This window comes from Trachemys scripta, chromosome 1, assembly GCF_013100865.1.
Source record: "Trachemys scripta elegans isolate TJP31775 chromosome 1, CAS_Tse_1.0, whole genome shotgun sequence".
Lineage (NCBI taxonomy): Eukaryota > Metazoa > Chordata > Testudines > Emydidae > Trachemys > Trachemys scripta.
The window spans coordinates 151,461,840-151,476,412 of NC_048298.1; the positions used below are offsets into that span (position 1 = coordinate 151,461,840).

Genomic DNA, 14,573 nt, shown 5'->3' on the forward strand with positions numbered 1-14,573 from the left:
CGGTGCTTTATGAAGCAGAGCTAAACCACTCCTAAAGGAGATGGTGAAATAACCTGTAGTGAGGAGAACGAACCCCACAGGAGACAAGAAAATCTCCTCGCTTCAGTTCAAACAGTGTGTGGCAGGAATGTCCTATACAAGTATTTGACATTTTAGCGGGGCTAGCCATTATTACCTGTGGGCAGTGAACATTTTGGTACCCTCCCCACACCTGCCGCAAGTGCAGTACTGTGTTTACAACAGTAAAAGTGCAGGCAGCTTGCATTAACTGAAATAGGGCAAGCCCCATTTGTATAAAGGAAAACTTCATGCTTTATCCTGCCGCAGCTTCCTCAGTATTTTTCATATGGCATTTAATAGTGGAGTATCCTCAAGTAAGTTTTGCATGCCAAACTCGGATTTTTCTCATGTTCTTTTAGACTGAGTAGAGATATCAAGTTTAGCGTTTAGGAAACTGTGTCTATGTAGCTTCCTTACATTCTTAATTTGTATAGAGAACAAAGACTCACCACCAAGAATGCCTGAATTCCTGGTGACCTTTCACTGCAAACTGTGAACTTTGCTCACTAAACTCAAGGTATATTTAGGCTTCATCATACCGGCTGCAAGACAGTCACTCTTCTTTCCCTTTCTAGATCATTACTTATTAGTGACAGCTTCCCAAACACAATGAAGGGTGGGAGAACTTGTCTGAGTAAATTCCAAAATCTATTCCAGCTTTTGCAGGCTCAAAACTGTAACCTTCACATTGAGCTTTTTCAAAAATAGCTGTCACGCAGACAAAGCGGCATGAGTTATACCAGCAGTACCTCTGATGTAACATATATGGCAGTATCTTAATGGAATTCTCCAAAACGTGGTAAAATACTACAGTTATTTCTCAGTTAAAACTTGATTCATTTCAGCATCTCTATCCAGCATTCATTCGCTCATGTTAAATCACTGAAAAGGATGCTGAAGAGAACCTGTTGAAGTCAATGGGAGTTTCAACTAAGTAAAGAAAGCAGGATTTGGTTTAGTGGTAACACTATTACGAACTGTGATTGTTAGTGTAGAATATTGCAGGGTTTTGTTTCCTCTTGTCTAAAGGATACATTTAAACATTTGTATGTTTGTCATGTTAGTATTTTCAAAGCAGCTGCATTGTATTTGAGTTTAGTGCTCAGAAAGTTTAGCTGTGTAAGAAATATTGTGGCTGCATGTCAATTTAATATCCTAATAGGTTCAAATACTAATATCGGTATCAGTATAAGTTGCGTATCTCTTGAGTGCTTCTGTAATTTTAATCAGTTGGCAAGCACTGACAATCTTCTCAGCACTGTATAAGACACAGGTATTAAGACGGTTTCTGCCTCTGAAAGCTTACCGTCTGGAAAACAGGAACAGAAAGCTAAGATTTCCTAGGAGACTCAGCTGCATAGCAAATATATTTATCTGTAACAGATACACTATGATCTCACCGAAAGCTCTTTCATAAGGAATAATTAGTTGGATACATTTTAGTGAATTATGGGCTTTGGGGAGAAGAAGTTGCACTTAAAGTGTTATCCTTCCTTGGTCATAGTAGCTATGGAAAAAGCATATGCAGTACAAACTCCTAATTGTACTGCTGTTACTGAATGACCTGTTAACAAACCATACACTTCAAAGCACCCAAAAGCTAGGGTGACCAGGTGTCCGGTTTTCAACCAGAACACCCAGTTGAAAAGGGATCCTGGCATCTACGGTCAGCACTGCTGACCGGGTCGTTGACTGTCGGGTTAGCGCCGCCACACACTAGGGCTGGCAGGCTCCCTGCTAGCTTCTGTGCCACATGGCAGCTGGGAAGCAGCCACCATGTCCCCCCACCTCCGGCTCCTAAGCATAGGGGCAGCCACGGGGCTCTGCATGATGCCCCTGCCCCAAGAACTACTACTGTAGCTTCCATTGGCCAATTCGAGCTGCGGGGGTGGTGCCTGCGGACGGGGCAGGATGCAGGGCCACCTGGCCATGCCTCCGCATAGGAGCTGGAGGGGGGACATGGCAGCTGTTTCCCGGGAGCCATGCAGCACGGTGGCTGCTTGAGATAAGGGCCGGCTGGAGCCTGCATGCCTGATCCCATCCTGGGCTCCAACCCCCTGCCCCAGCCCTGATTCCTCTCCAATCCCCTCAGTCCCAGCACCCTCCTACACCCCAAATCCTTCCTCCCCAGCCCAGAGCTCCCTCCTGCACCCAAACCCCTCAGCCCTGGCCCCATTCCATAGCCTGCACCCCCAGCTGGAGCCCTCACCCCCTCTCACATCCCAACCCACTGCCTCAGCCTGGAGCCCTGTCCCACACTCTGAATTCCTCATTTCTGGCCCCACCCCAAAGCCCGCACCCCCAGCCGGAGCCCTCAACCCCTCCCGCACCCCAGCCCCCTTCCTTCCCTCCCCATGACCCACCTCTTTGTGAGAGCAGCAGGCAGATTTGGAGTCTCCCCAATCCCCCGCCTCCTTCCCTTAGCAGTATAACTGCACTGCTCCGCTGTCGGGGGGTGTTTTGTTTCTGCAAAGGGTGAAGAAGAGGATTTGTCCCTGTGATTTGAATCCCATCTACTGCACACTCATGAGGTGCCTTTGTATCCTCACCAAGTGGTAGCAGTCTGATGTGATGGCTGCCACAGGGTGTCTGTTTTGTGCCTTTTCCATTTGCATCCATTTTAAATGTGTTTGAGTGACCAAGAAAAAAAAAAAAAAACACATTGTGATTTATTCACAATAACCTGTGCGTTGGCTGATGAAGGAAACACATTCACCAATGAGAAAAGGGAACTGTATTTCTAAACTATTTCACAGCGCTGCTTGAATTGAGGGGGGAAAGAGACCATTTATTCCCCCTTCCTGCCCAACTTTCTTCTTTTTCTAATTCCTCTTTAATTTTCTCCCAACCAGCACCAGCGAGTGGAGTGTAAGGCTGGGATTTTCAAGAGGGACTAAGGGAGTTAAAGCAGCAAAGAGTCCTGTGGCACCTTATAGACTAACAGATGTATTGGAGCATGAGCTTTCGTGGGTGAATACCCACTTCTTCGGATGCAAGGGAGTTAAGTTTCCAACTCCTATATAAAGTCAATGAGAGTTGGACACCTGGGATAAATTGTTCAGTACTTAAGTGATTTAGGAATCAGTCTCTTTCAAAAGTGTCTAAGTCCCATTGAATGTCATGTAGCACTAATGCAGGGGTAGGCAACCTATGGCACACGTGCCGAAGGCGGCACACGAGCTGATTTTCAGTGGCACTCACACTGCCTGGGTCCTGGCCACCGGTCCGGGGGGCTCTGCATTTTAATTTAATTTTAAATGAAGCTTCTTAAACATTTTAAAAACCTTATTTACTTTACATACAACAATAGTTTAGTTATATATTATAGACTTAGAGAAAGAGACCTTCTAAAAACGTTAAAATGTATGACTGGCACGTGAAACCTTAAATTAGAGTGAATAAATGAAGACTCTGCACACCACCTCTGAAAGGTTGCCAAACCCTGCACTAGTGGATCTCAATACAGTACCAGAGCCTGAAGAAGAAAGACAGAGAAGACAGGGCAAACTAAACTTCATGAGGGTGTTGGCAAAGAAGCTGGATTTGAATGGGGATAAGGTGATGAGTATAACAGAGGGGACTGAATTGGTGAAACTTGTGCTAAGGGGCCACAGAGGGGAATTCCTTAGAAAAAGGAACCGACAGGAGGCCATAAGGATACATAAATTGCAATTGCCCTTATTCTCCACTTAAACATCTCATTCTGGGTATGTAAATTAAACCAGTTTAAGACCCCAGACACTTACAGCTACTTTCCCCATCATTCATAGTATATCTGCATTTGACCCAATATATTTTCCCTCTGCTTTGTGGATTAAATTAGAGAATGTCTGTGAAGCTAAACTCTTCATCCTGGCCATTTTTCTGATTGCCCCCCCCCCCCCATTTCCATGGCCTTTTTCAAATATTTTAATTTAAAAAAAAAAGTTATTAAAATACTGCATCCGTCTACTTAGTGACAGCTGAGTGGGGCTAACACCATATTAGAATAAAGCATAGGAAGCCAAGGCTATTTGAAACAAGTGAAATGCACACACAATTGCATTTAAAAATATTTTATTACTTAAAAAAGAACCTAAATCTCCTAGTCTAGAAATTTCTTTCAGAGGACTGATATTTTTATATATAAAACTATTATGTCAAGCATTTAAAAATGGGGATATCAAAATATTGTTTGATGCCAAGTGTTTCTTCTGAGAATCCTTTTCCTGTTTTGCATTTAAAATGACATACTAAAATAAGTGCAGGCGATTAAGGAAGATGGGTATGTTATATTTTATGAAGGAAACCCAGCAGAACTGTTTGTGGGGATATTTAGTTACAGGAAACCCACTTGCTGAGCCCCCCCTTCAGTTGAAACAATTAAAATGTTGGTTTTGGTTGGAGCTCAGAAATTTTATTGGATCCAAATGCTTTTCAATCATCTTCACCAGCTGACACCCAAGTTTGAAAATTTTCAGGACTGCCTATGAAGATAGGGCTAGGGCTTTATTTCAGGCTCTATATCTAAACATCTTGAGTTTTGGCCAGGTTTCTATCAAGATCTGAACTTTATAGCTCAGGTGTATTTCTGTACACTGGAACAGGTCAGAAAAAGGGAGGAAATGGTAGCTTTCACAATTTTTCACTAAAATTTTGAAAATGTACAATGCCATTCTACTTTATGTATGTGTTTCTGAAAAGAAAAGGCATTAATTTTGATCTTCTTAACAAGGTGCTGTAGATAAAGCATTTGACTGGAGGTTACAATAGCGGAGTTCTGTTCCCAACTCTGCCATTGACTTGTTGAGACATTGGACAAGTCACTTAAATTCTCTGTGCTTCAGTCTCCCTTTCTGTAAAATGGGGATAATGATACTCACGCATCTTTGCAAAGCATGTTGAAATTTATTGATGAAAAGAACTATGTGCTAATTATTCTTATTTTTAGCTGTCTGTGGGATTGGCTAGAAAATAACCTTTCTTTATAATGTTTTAACCAACCTCTGTAGAAATGTATAACTAGGTAATAAGAGCCCAATCCAATTCCTATCAGTGGATCTTTTCGTTGGCTTTGACTGTGTTTTGGATCAAGGTTTGAAAGCTCTAATAAATTCAATAGAAGGTTTCAAACATTCTGTAGGAAGGGTCTCCTTCTCTATTAAATTTTAGGGGTTGGATACTTCAGTTGCACCAAGCTCACAAAGCTGTGAGAAAGATCCATCTTTCTGCTCCTCCTCTTTTAGGGCTAGGTAGGACATAGGGCCACTAAGTTACACGAGTGGGATGGTCAGCAGGGACTGCTCCATTGACTGAGGATTGCACAACACTTTGGCCATGCCTCTGTGTCTGAGGAGGTGGAACAGGTGCAAAAAAGGGGTGTGTGTAACCAAGGCTGAGGATGTAACTCTATATGTTTTTAGAGTTATTTTTATAGTAAGCGGTTGGTTTCATCCCAATTAAATTCTATTGGACTTTTTCTATAAAAGATCAAAACAATCAAATGTGCTTTTTCCTCTTTTATATGGACACTCAAACATTTGAGGCATTTGCATGATTCATTCTCAACAAATGGATTTTTTTTAAATTAAATTAAATAATAATATATCTTATTAGACAACAATGATTTTTAGTTCCAAAAGTCACATTTGAGAATACATAATAGTCCTGACTCTGGATACTATGAGCTAATGTCTACTTGTAAGAAACTTTTCCATTAAAGCTCAAAATGATGTTTACCATCTACTTGCTATTACTCAGAGATATTAAACATTAGAGTGACACTGCTGTGTGATTTTTATACACAGACTCACACACACACATTATGGATATCACAAGTATATAACAATAATGATTCACTAGATTCTAAAGAGCCCTCAATCAGCCCAAGAGAAAATTACTGTGCACCTCTCTCAATAGAAAAAAATCCTTTCCCAATGAAGCCCATAACTGACCACTCCCTAGCCCTAGAAAATATTAACAGAATCCTTTAAATAAGCAGGAGAAAATGCAAAATGTTACAAAAATGTCTAACAATTACACGAAGAGCTACAAATTATATATTTTTTTTCTCACTTTGAATTTAGGAGATTTCCCTAATGGGGTATTTTCTTTAATTCTCTGGGGGCGGGGAGGGGGGGGGGGAACATACTGAGATTGACTGCAAAGAAGTTTTGTAGTGGAGAAATTTCTATTTGAAATTCAAACAGCATATGGAAAACACTTGAGTAACTTAGCAAGTCCCATGGAAGACCCAAGTGATTACTTTAAGATTACTTGAGTCTTTACCAATTGTGTTCAGGCTTAGTCATTGTGGATATGTCATTTGGAGTTTCAAAACTGGATATACTTACATTTAGATTTTTGGGAAAGGGCAGCACAGTGGATCAAAGTCACTTGTGGTTCACTTGGATTCCGTGTCTGCTTTAGGTCAGTGGAGTAAGATGTTTTGTTGATTCCAAATCAGCACCTACAAAAAGTTAGTTGTATTTTAAAACATCAGGTTAGAATTTAGACCATAATAAAGATTGGGCACTCTCAATAACAAAGTATTATCCTTTTTGCACAGACATTAAGAAACATTGACCAAGATTTTCAAATCCAAGTGGCTAAAATTAGTCTCTTAATGCCATATTTAGGCATCCAAATCAGTAGCCTGATTTTTCAAAAGTGCTCCACACCCAGTAGCTGCCATTGACTTCAGCTGGAATTGTAGGTGCTCCACACGTTTGCAATCAGACTACTGATTTTAGGTGCCTAATTATAGACTAAAGAGTCTACTAGTAGTAGGCAGTCATGTGTGAAAAACTTCATCATTGTTCTCAGGCAACCTATTTGGCTATAACTCAACACATGGATTTTGATTTTCAGGAAAGCTACTTGAGTATTGTTTCCTAAGCATTGTGTCATGGCTGTGTAGAAGCATTTTTTTTATCGTTAGATGTGAAATTATCCAGGTGCCAGTACAGAGACAGATGGCAGTATTCCATTAAACCTCATTGTCTTTTACATTCATTACCTCAATAAAAGCACATGACTCTTGTGTGTGCACTGTGCTCTGAAAAGACACTGGTTTTTTCAGAGGCTTTGAACTCTGTGTGATATGCTTGGCACCTCGCTGGGCTGAACTCGAAGTATGAGGATGCTGGACATTCAGGCCACAAGAGAATGCGAATATTATTTAACCACTGAGCTCTCCTTTAATAAAACTGAGTATGCACTGCTTCTTTTGCAGAATGCAAAAGAATTTAAGCCTGTTTTAAGATAATGGCTTACTGTCATTAGTTTTAAGACAAAAATTAATGACAGTAGGTCATCGTCACTTTTTTAATAATGTCATTGCCTCTGAAAGTCCCCTGTTAACAGTGGCAGAACACTATTCAGTGGTTCTCAAACGTTTGTACTGTGACCCCTTTCACATAGCAAGCCTCTGTGTGCGAACCCCCTCCCCCCTTATAAATTAAAACCACTTTTTTGTATATTTAACACCATTCTAAATGCTGGCAGCAAAGCGGGGTTTGGGATGGAGGCTGACAGCTCGTGACTCCACAGCTAATAACCTTGCAACCCCCTGAGGGGTCCTGACCACCAGTTTGAGAACCCCAATAGCTCTTGAATTAGATTTTGTGAATTTCTCACAAAAGCTGAGTTACCTGAAAGCTTAGATGTAAAGACTGTTGAGTGATATGTATTAGGGGTTTGACCCCAAATCCACTGAAGTCAATCAAGAGAATCCATCAACTTCAGTGAACTTTGACTCAACCTGTGGATTCAGGCTCAGTCCTGCAAATTACTGAGCATTAACTTCAGTGAAACTGCCCACGGCCTTACAGTGCAGATGCATAAGTGCTTTGCTAGACCAAGGCCAGAGAGTTCAGTACCTTGCAGGACTGAGCTCTTAAAAAGATTACAATCATGATAATTGATAATCTTTTCTTTAGTAGCTCAATTTCCATATTCCAGTTAGAGCTGCACAAGAAACTAATTTTTCCATCCCTCAAAAGTGTTTAAGATTTTGAAAAAATGTTCTCTCCCAAATCAGACTGAAAAGTTAAATCTGAAATTTTTGGCAACTGAAAATCCAAAAATGTTTTTGGTTTGTGTCATCAAAACATTTCATTTTGTTAATCTTGAAGTGTTTAATTTCAATTTTGATCTTTTTTGTTAACTATTTTTAGTCTAAATTTACTAAAATTTCAAAACAAAAAATCATCTTGACATTAGAAACCGAAATCTGAGTCTCTCTAACAAATCATTTTGAGGATCATCATGATCCCCAACCCCTGACACACCCTCTATGTTAGGGGTTGCATAGGAGTTAACTGTGGAATCTCCAGCTGTAGATACATGGCTGCTTTCCGGCCCCTTTGGGCCACCTGAGCTGAGCAAAGGGTTAGATTGCTTGCGAGAGAGAGGGCCAGATTTTAGCCACTAGCTTATTGCCTTTCCTCTGAGCACTTGTGCAGCTATGATTGCATTGCTCAATATACAGGGAGGGATAGCTGAGTGGTTTGAGTATTGGCCTGCTAAACCCAGGGTTGTGAGTTCAGCCCTTGAGGGGGCCACTTAGGGATCTGGGGCAAAAATCAGTACTTGGTCCTGCTAGTGAAGGAAGGGGGCTGGACTCCATGACCTTTCAGGGTCCCTTCCAGCTCTATGAGTAAGTATATCTCCATTTATTATTATTATTACCTTACTACTGTGTTGGAAGATTTTTCTAAGTGTTCTTTGAAAAATGTGCACAGAAAGTTAACACTGAATAGGAGATCAAACTAGCAAATGAAGAGATGTGACAAGATGTTACAAACCCCTATGACATGCATAAATCTTAAGAGAATAGCTGTGCTAAGAATAATATACTGGTACTACCCGGTTATCTGTGTTTAAAAGCTTTCTACTTTCTTAAAAGTAGAGGGAGAGAACATGGAAGAGAAGACTGTAGAGGGCAGAATCCATCATTGCGGCCCTATGCCAAGAGGTAGCAGAGACCCCGGGATGAAAGGAGCTTGAAAAAGGGGCTCACAGACATCCATTGCATCTTGCAAACAGAACAAAGGTGAGAAAAGCAAAGTCGTATTTTAAAATGGACAGAATACAATATGTGTATTTCCAATAGCCAAGGGAAGAAAGAAAAACACAAGCCAGTGTCACACCCCTTTATCCCACTCAAGGGATAGAAGATAAAACAAGGTACCGTACTTGGGCACTTAATGTGTTTCATCCCTTTGAATAGGATAAAGGGATGTGAACTGGCACCAGTTCTGTGTCATTTCTGGGTCTTAGAGATGCGTCATCTGCTCCCTGATTGCCATGTGCCTCTCAGCCTTTTTAAGAGGGTTTTTTCCCCATCTTGTATCCTGCCAAGTAGGCTTCCTCATTTGACCAGCTGAGATGCTCAATCGTTTTCAGAGTGAATCTTTGCTCATTCATTGTTTTGAGCTCCAAAGTTCAGCTCTGGAGCTAACCTTGCCCACAGTTTGCCAGGGTTTGGTCTGGGGTTTGGTTCAGCCTCTCAGAAAGGTAAAAGCCAGTCACAAATTTATATCCAAACTTTCCCAACCAAATGACCTGCTCCTGCCCCCATTCTAAACTTCCACTGATTTCTCTGAGAGCAGGCCCAGGCCCAAAATTCATGGGTGTTGGGAGCTGTTCTAGTTTGAGCCATTCTCTAATTATATTAAGTATCCTTTTATATGCATAGATGTAGGAATCAGTTTCAGGACAAAGACATCCTTCCATTTAACTTCTTTTTAAAACTGAAACATTATAATTAAATCTAAGTTATTTATGATATGAGAAAAAGCTTGTGAGGTTTTCTATTATAAGAAAATCATTGGCATTATTGGTTTAGCTCTGCCAGCTGCAGCTCATGACAACAGGATTAGGGCTTTCCTGGGTGATTCGGGACAGAGCATGGAGCATAAGCAGTGGTCTTGGTCTTGGGGGACAGAACCTTGTGACAATTCCTCTCTGGTAGACGCAAGGAGAAACCGTCATGGGCTTTCTTGGGATGTGGCGGGAATAAAAGAGCTCCTGGAGAGGAAACATCAGCACAAGACCACCTGTTTGTACTGTTTCATCTATTAGGTCTATATCTGTAGGTATGTTCTATGTAGCTGTGTAATTGGAGAAATTAGGTCATCCTGTTTTTTGTATACTGCACCTTTAAACACTAGGATCTCTCTGCCGGCTGCAGGTGGTAGCTGGGTGAGGCAGCTGACATTTTGTGTTTCAGTTTGGATTCTGAAAGTCAGAGTAGGTCACTAGCCTCTCACTGTCTCATGGAAGATAGTATGACCCCGATTCAGCTAACCACTCAATCATGTTTTACATGTTTTACAGTACTGCATGTGATTAAGTGCTTTCAGTGAATCAAGTCTACATCCTTGTTTCTTTAACCTAAAATCTAAGGGTATGTCTACACTACGAAATTAGGTCGATTTTATACAGTCAATTGCGTATGTCCACACTAAGCGCATTAAGTTGGCGGAGTGCGTCCTCACTACCATGGCTAGCATCGACTTATGGAGCGGGGCACTGTGGATAGCTATCCCACAGTTCCCGCAGTCTCCGCCGCCCTTTGGAATTCTGGGTTAAGCTCCCAATGTCTGATGGGGCAAAAACATTGTCGTGGGTGGTTTTGGGTACATGTCGTCAGTCGCCCTCCCTCCACGAAAGCAATGGCAGACAATCGTTTCACGCCTTTTTTCCTGGGTTTCCCATGCAGATGCCATACCACGGCAAGCATGGAGCCCGCTGAGCTCACCATCACTGCTGCTGTTGTGGGAAAGTCTACTGTGGGGGCTGCTGTGATCCAAGTAGCCAATGCAATCATTGACGTTCTGTTACCAAGGGTAGTGACTCTGGAAAATGTGTGGGCCTTTTTAGATTTTAGGTGCATCATATTCCTGTCCTTTGTCGCTGATGAAGAAGTCTTGCAGCCGTACATTCCAGTCTGGTCGGCGCTGCAACACTCCATAGCACTTCTGTGGTTGACACATGTAACAGCTCTAGGGCTCTTGCTCTTTTGCCTTGGCCGAGGTACCTTGCTCTACTTGGACCTCCAAGCAATCGACACAGAAGCACCTGCAGCAGCTGGCATTGCTACACAGCAGCAGCTCCTTGCCTTCACAGCAGACGGTGCGGTAGGACTGCTAACCATCATCATCCACCGCTTCCGCTGCAACTCTGCTCTCCTGCTCCGCAGCAACGAGCTCAGGGGATCTGTACTGGTCCTCCTGGGTGCTGCTGGCAGCAGATGCAGTAAGACTGGTAACCGTCCTCGTCGGACATGTAGCTTGGCCAGGGGTTCTGGGAACGTCTTCCTTGCCCAGCTCCTAGCAACTTTCAGGGCATGGTGTACAGCTCCATCACTTCCGCTGCAACTCTGCTCTCCTGCTCCCTGCGACGAGCTCGGGGATCCATTCATGAAGCCTGGACAGTAGTAAGGAGCAGTTCAACTATAGGCTGAGCAAGTGCAGAATGGTGGTAGAATGTGCCTTTGGACGTTTAAAAGCTCGCTGGCGCTGTTGGTCAGACCTCAGTGCAACCAACATTCCCATTGTTATTGCTGCTTGTTGTGTGCTCCATAATATCTGTGAGAGTAAGGGGGAGAAGTTTATGGCGGGGTGGGAGGTTGAGGCAAATCGCCTGGCATCTGATTTTGAGCAGCCAGATACCAGGGCAATTAGAAGAGCACAGCAAGGTGCGCTGCACATCAGAGAGGCTTTGAAAACCAGTTTCATGACTGGCCAGGCTTTGGTGTGACAGTTGTGTGTGTTTCTCCTTGATGCAAACCCGCTCCCTTTGTTGATTTTAATTCCCTGTAAGCCAACCATCCTCCCCCCTTTGAAATAAAGCAGCTATTGTTTTGAAACCATGCATTCTTTTTTTATTAATTAAAAAAAAACGAGATAATGGACAAGGTAGTCTGGGTGGGGTGGGGAGGAGGGAAGGACAAGGTCACATTGCTTATTGTAGCCACACTAAAAATCAAACTGTTTGAATGACAGCCTTCTGTTGCTTGGGCCATCCTCCAGAGTGGAGTGGCTGGGTGCCTGGAGCCTTCTCCCCACGTTCTTGGGCGTCTGGGTGAGGAGGCTATGGAACATGGGGAGGAGGGGAGGCGCTTATACAGTGGATATAGCGGGTGTCTGTGTTCTTGTTGGCTTTCCTGCAGCTCCAACAGATGCTTCATCATGTCCGTTTGCTTCCCCATTAGCCTCAGCATCGCATCCTGCCTCTGCTCTTCGCGCTCACTTAATTCTTTCCTGGCCTCTGCCACTGAATGCCTCCATGCATTAAGCTGTGCCCTATCAGTGTGGGAGGACTGCATGAGCTCAGAAACATGTCATTGTGAGTGCATTTTTTTTCACCTTCTAATCTGCGATAACCTCAGGGACAGAGATGATAGGGGAAGCGTAGAAACATTTTGTGCTCTACGATTCTGGGAGGACTGCATGGTCACCTGTGCTGCTGAGTTCGCCACACTGACCAAACAGGAATTGAAATTCAAAAGTTTCCAGGGCTTTTCCTGTGTACCTGGCTAGTGCATTGGAGTTCAAAGTGCTGTCCAGAGCGGTCACAATGGAGCACTCTGGGCTAGCTCCCGAAGGGCAATACCATCGATTTGCGTCTGCAGTACCCCAAATTCAACCCAGCAAAGTTGATTTTAGCACTACTCCCCTCGTCGGGGAGGAGTACAGAAGTCGATTTTAAGAGCCCTTTAGGTCGATGGAACGGGGTTGGTTGTGTGGACGCAATCATTTTTAAATCGACTTAACGTGCCTAAATTCAACCTAACCTGTAGTGTAAAAAGGCCTAAGTAATCTAGATTGAAATACCGTTCTCTCTTTTATGGGGAAAAATAGGGCCAAATGCTGTCGGATGCTTACATAACAACCCTCCCGTTGACTTCAATGGGAAATTTTTTCTGAATAAGAACTGCTGAGGAATGTAAGACTGAGCGTGAAGAAAAGCAGGAGAAAGGTGTATATATACAGCCACATTTTTCAAAAGGGGCACCATATGAAGGATTTTGTAAACTGCACCACAAAATGTGTACATCATAGAACTGGTATTTGCACTTTCAACTGCAATTTTTAATGCTGGTAGGAAGCGGATTTAAACTGAACATTATTTTTAAAGATTTTGTTATATTTAAGGGTGAGAATACACATCATCATTTGCTCTTGTTTGCATATCACATTCCTTTTTCAGTGTCTTTGCCTCCTTCACAACCTCTGAATTCCTTCCCGCTGTCATAGAAACACACAAACTTTTATGTAATTGTGAAGCTTCCCTCTAGATGCACACCAAATTCTAGGAGAAGAACACTAGAATTGCTTATGACAGATAAGTCACATTACTGTTTTGTTTTGTTTAAACCATGAGAAAAATGAGACATGAGGGGTAGAAATCAGTGCATCTCAAGATCCTTAGTGCTTCATGATCCAAAAAACATAAGTATCTATCCAGGTGCAAAACCCTCTCTTTTTTTTTTATAAAGTGAGAAATAAATATAAAGAGGTTTGTACTGAATTTGCAAATGCTGCCAGCATGCAATATTGCAATTATTGTCAAGATTTTGAGCTACTGGAACCGGAACCAGGAGTTTCAGCAACACAGAGGGAATGGCTTTTTTGCATTTTCTTCTGCAAAATATATAAAATAGAGTTGATTGTATTTGGCATGACTGCATCTGAAATGATGAGCAAAGTTTCTACCATTGACTGATTATATTAACAGAAGCAGCTAATGCCATGACTGTCACTTTTACTTAAAAAAAAAAAATAGAATTGTCCAGACAGTTACCCTAAATATATCAGATTTTTATTCTGCAAAAAGAATTCCACATATTTTGCTCTTTGAAAAGAATCATGTTAATCACCTCTTAGAGGTATTTTACTAATGCTTCATATCTGGCTTGGTTTGGCTGGATAAGGAAAGGGACCTTGCTTCCTATTTAGTGAAGAAAGAAGATAAATAGGATGGGTAACATCAGCCATTGGACTGTGCTCCTGCGTGCCATCAAACTAAAACAAGGCATTCATCGCTTCATGTAATGTGATCCAGTGATAACAATGTCTGTATTCTGAATCACCACTGCATGACCTAAATTTTCTTGCTATTTAGCATATTTCTTCTTTTTGAATGCCTACATAGAGGGGGGCCTGATCCAGCTGCATGCTGAGTGCCTGCACAACTGCAGTTCTCAAGAGGTGCCCAGCACCTTGCAGTTTGGGCCCAGATTTTGTTCAGTGTTAGAAGAAAGCTGTGAGAATTTCTTTCTAGATGAACAATGGATGTTTCGGATATGAACATGAAAGAAGAAGAATACTTTGAAGGCCCCAATTCAGCAAGGTATTTCAGCACACAGGAAATTTAAGCATGTGAGTGATCACTTTTATGTCCTTGACTTGGGACCATTCACATACTTAAAATTATGCACATGCATAAGTGCCTTGTTGAATTAGAGCAAGACCATGTTTCTCATCAGGTATTTTAAGCCAATATTAATGATTTTAGTCTGACAA

The 14,573-nt window shown here is 42.2% G+C and overlaps 1 protein-coding gene across 3 annotated transcripts in view; it reads right to left on the reverse strand.

Moving 5' to 3' along the window:
- Positions 1-14,573, reverse strand: part of COL8A1 (collagen type VIII alpha 1 chain) — a 114,845-nt gene that overhangs the window by 28,852 nt on the left and 71,420 nt on the right. For all 3 annotated transcript variants that reach the window (XM_034789814.1, XM_034789825.1, XM_034789835.1), the window contains one exon: positions 6,393-6,508. The gene's annotated coding sequence lies outside the window, so the exon portion shown is untranslated. The remainder of the gene's footprint in view (positions 1-6,392; positions 6,509-14,573) is intronic.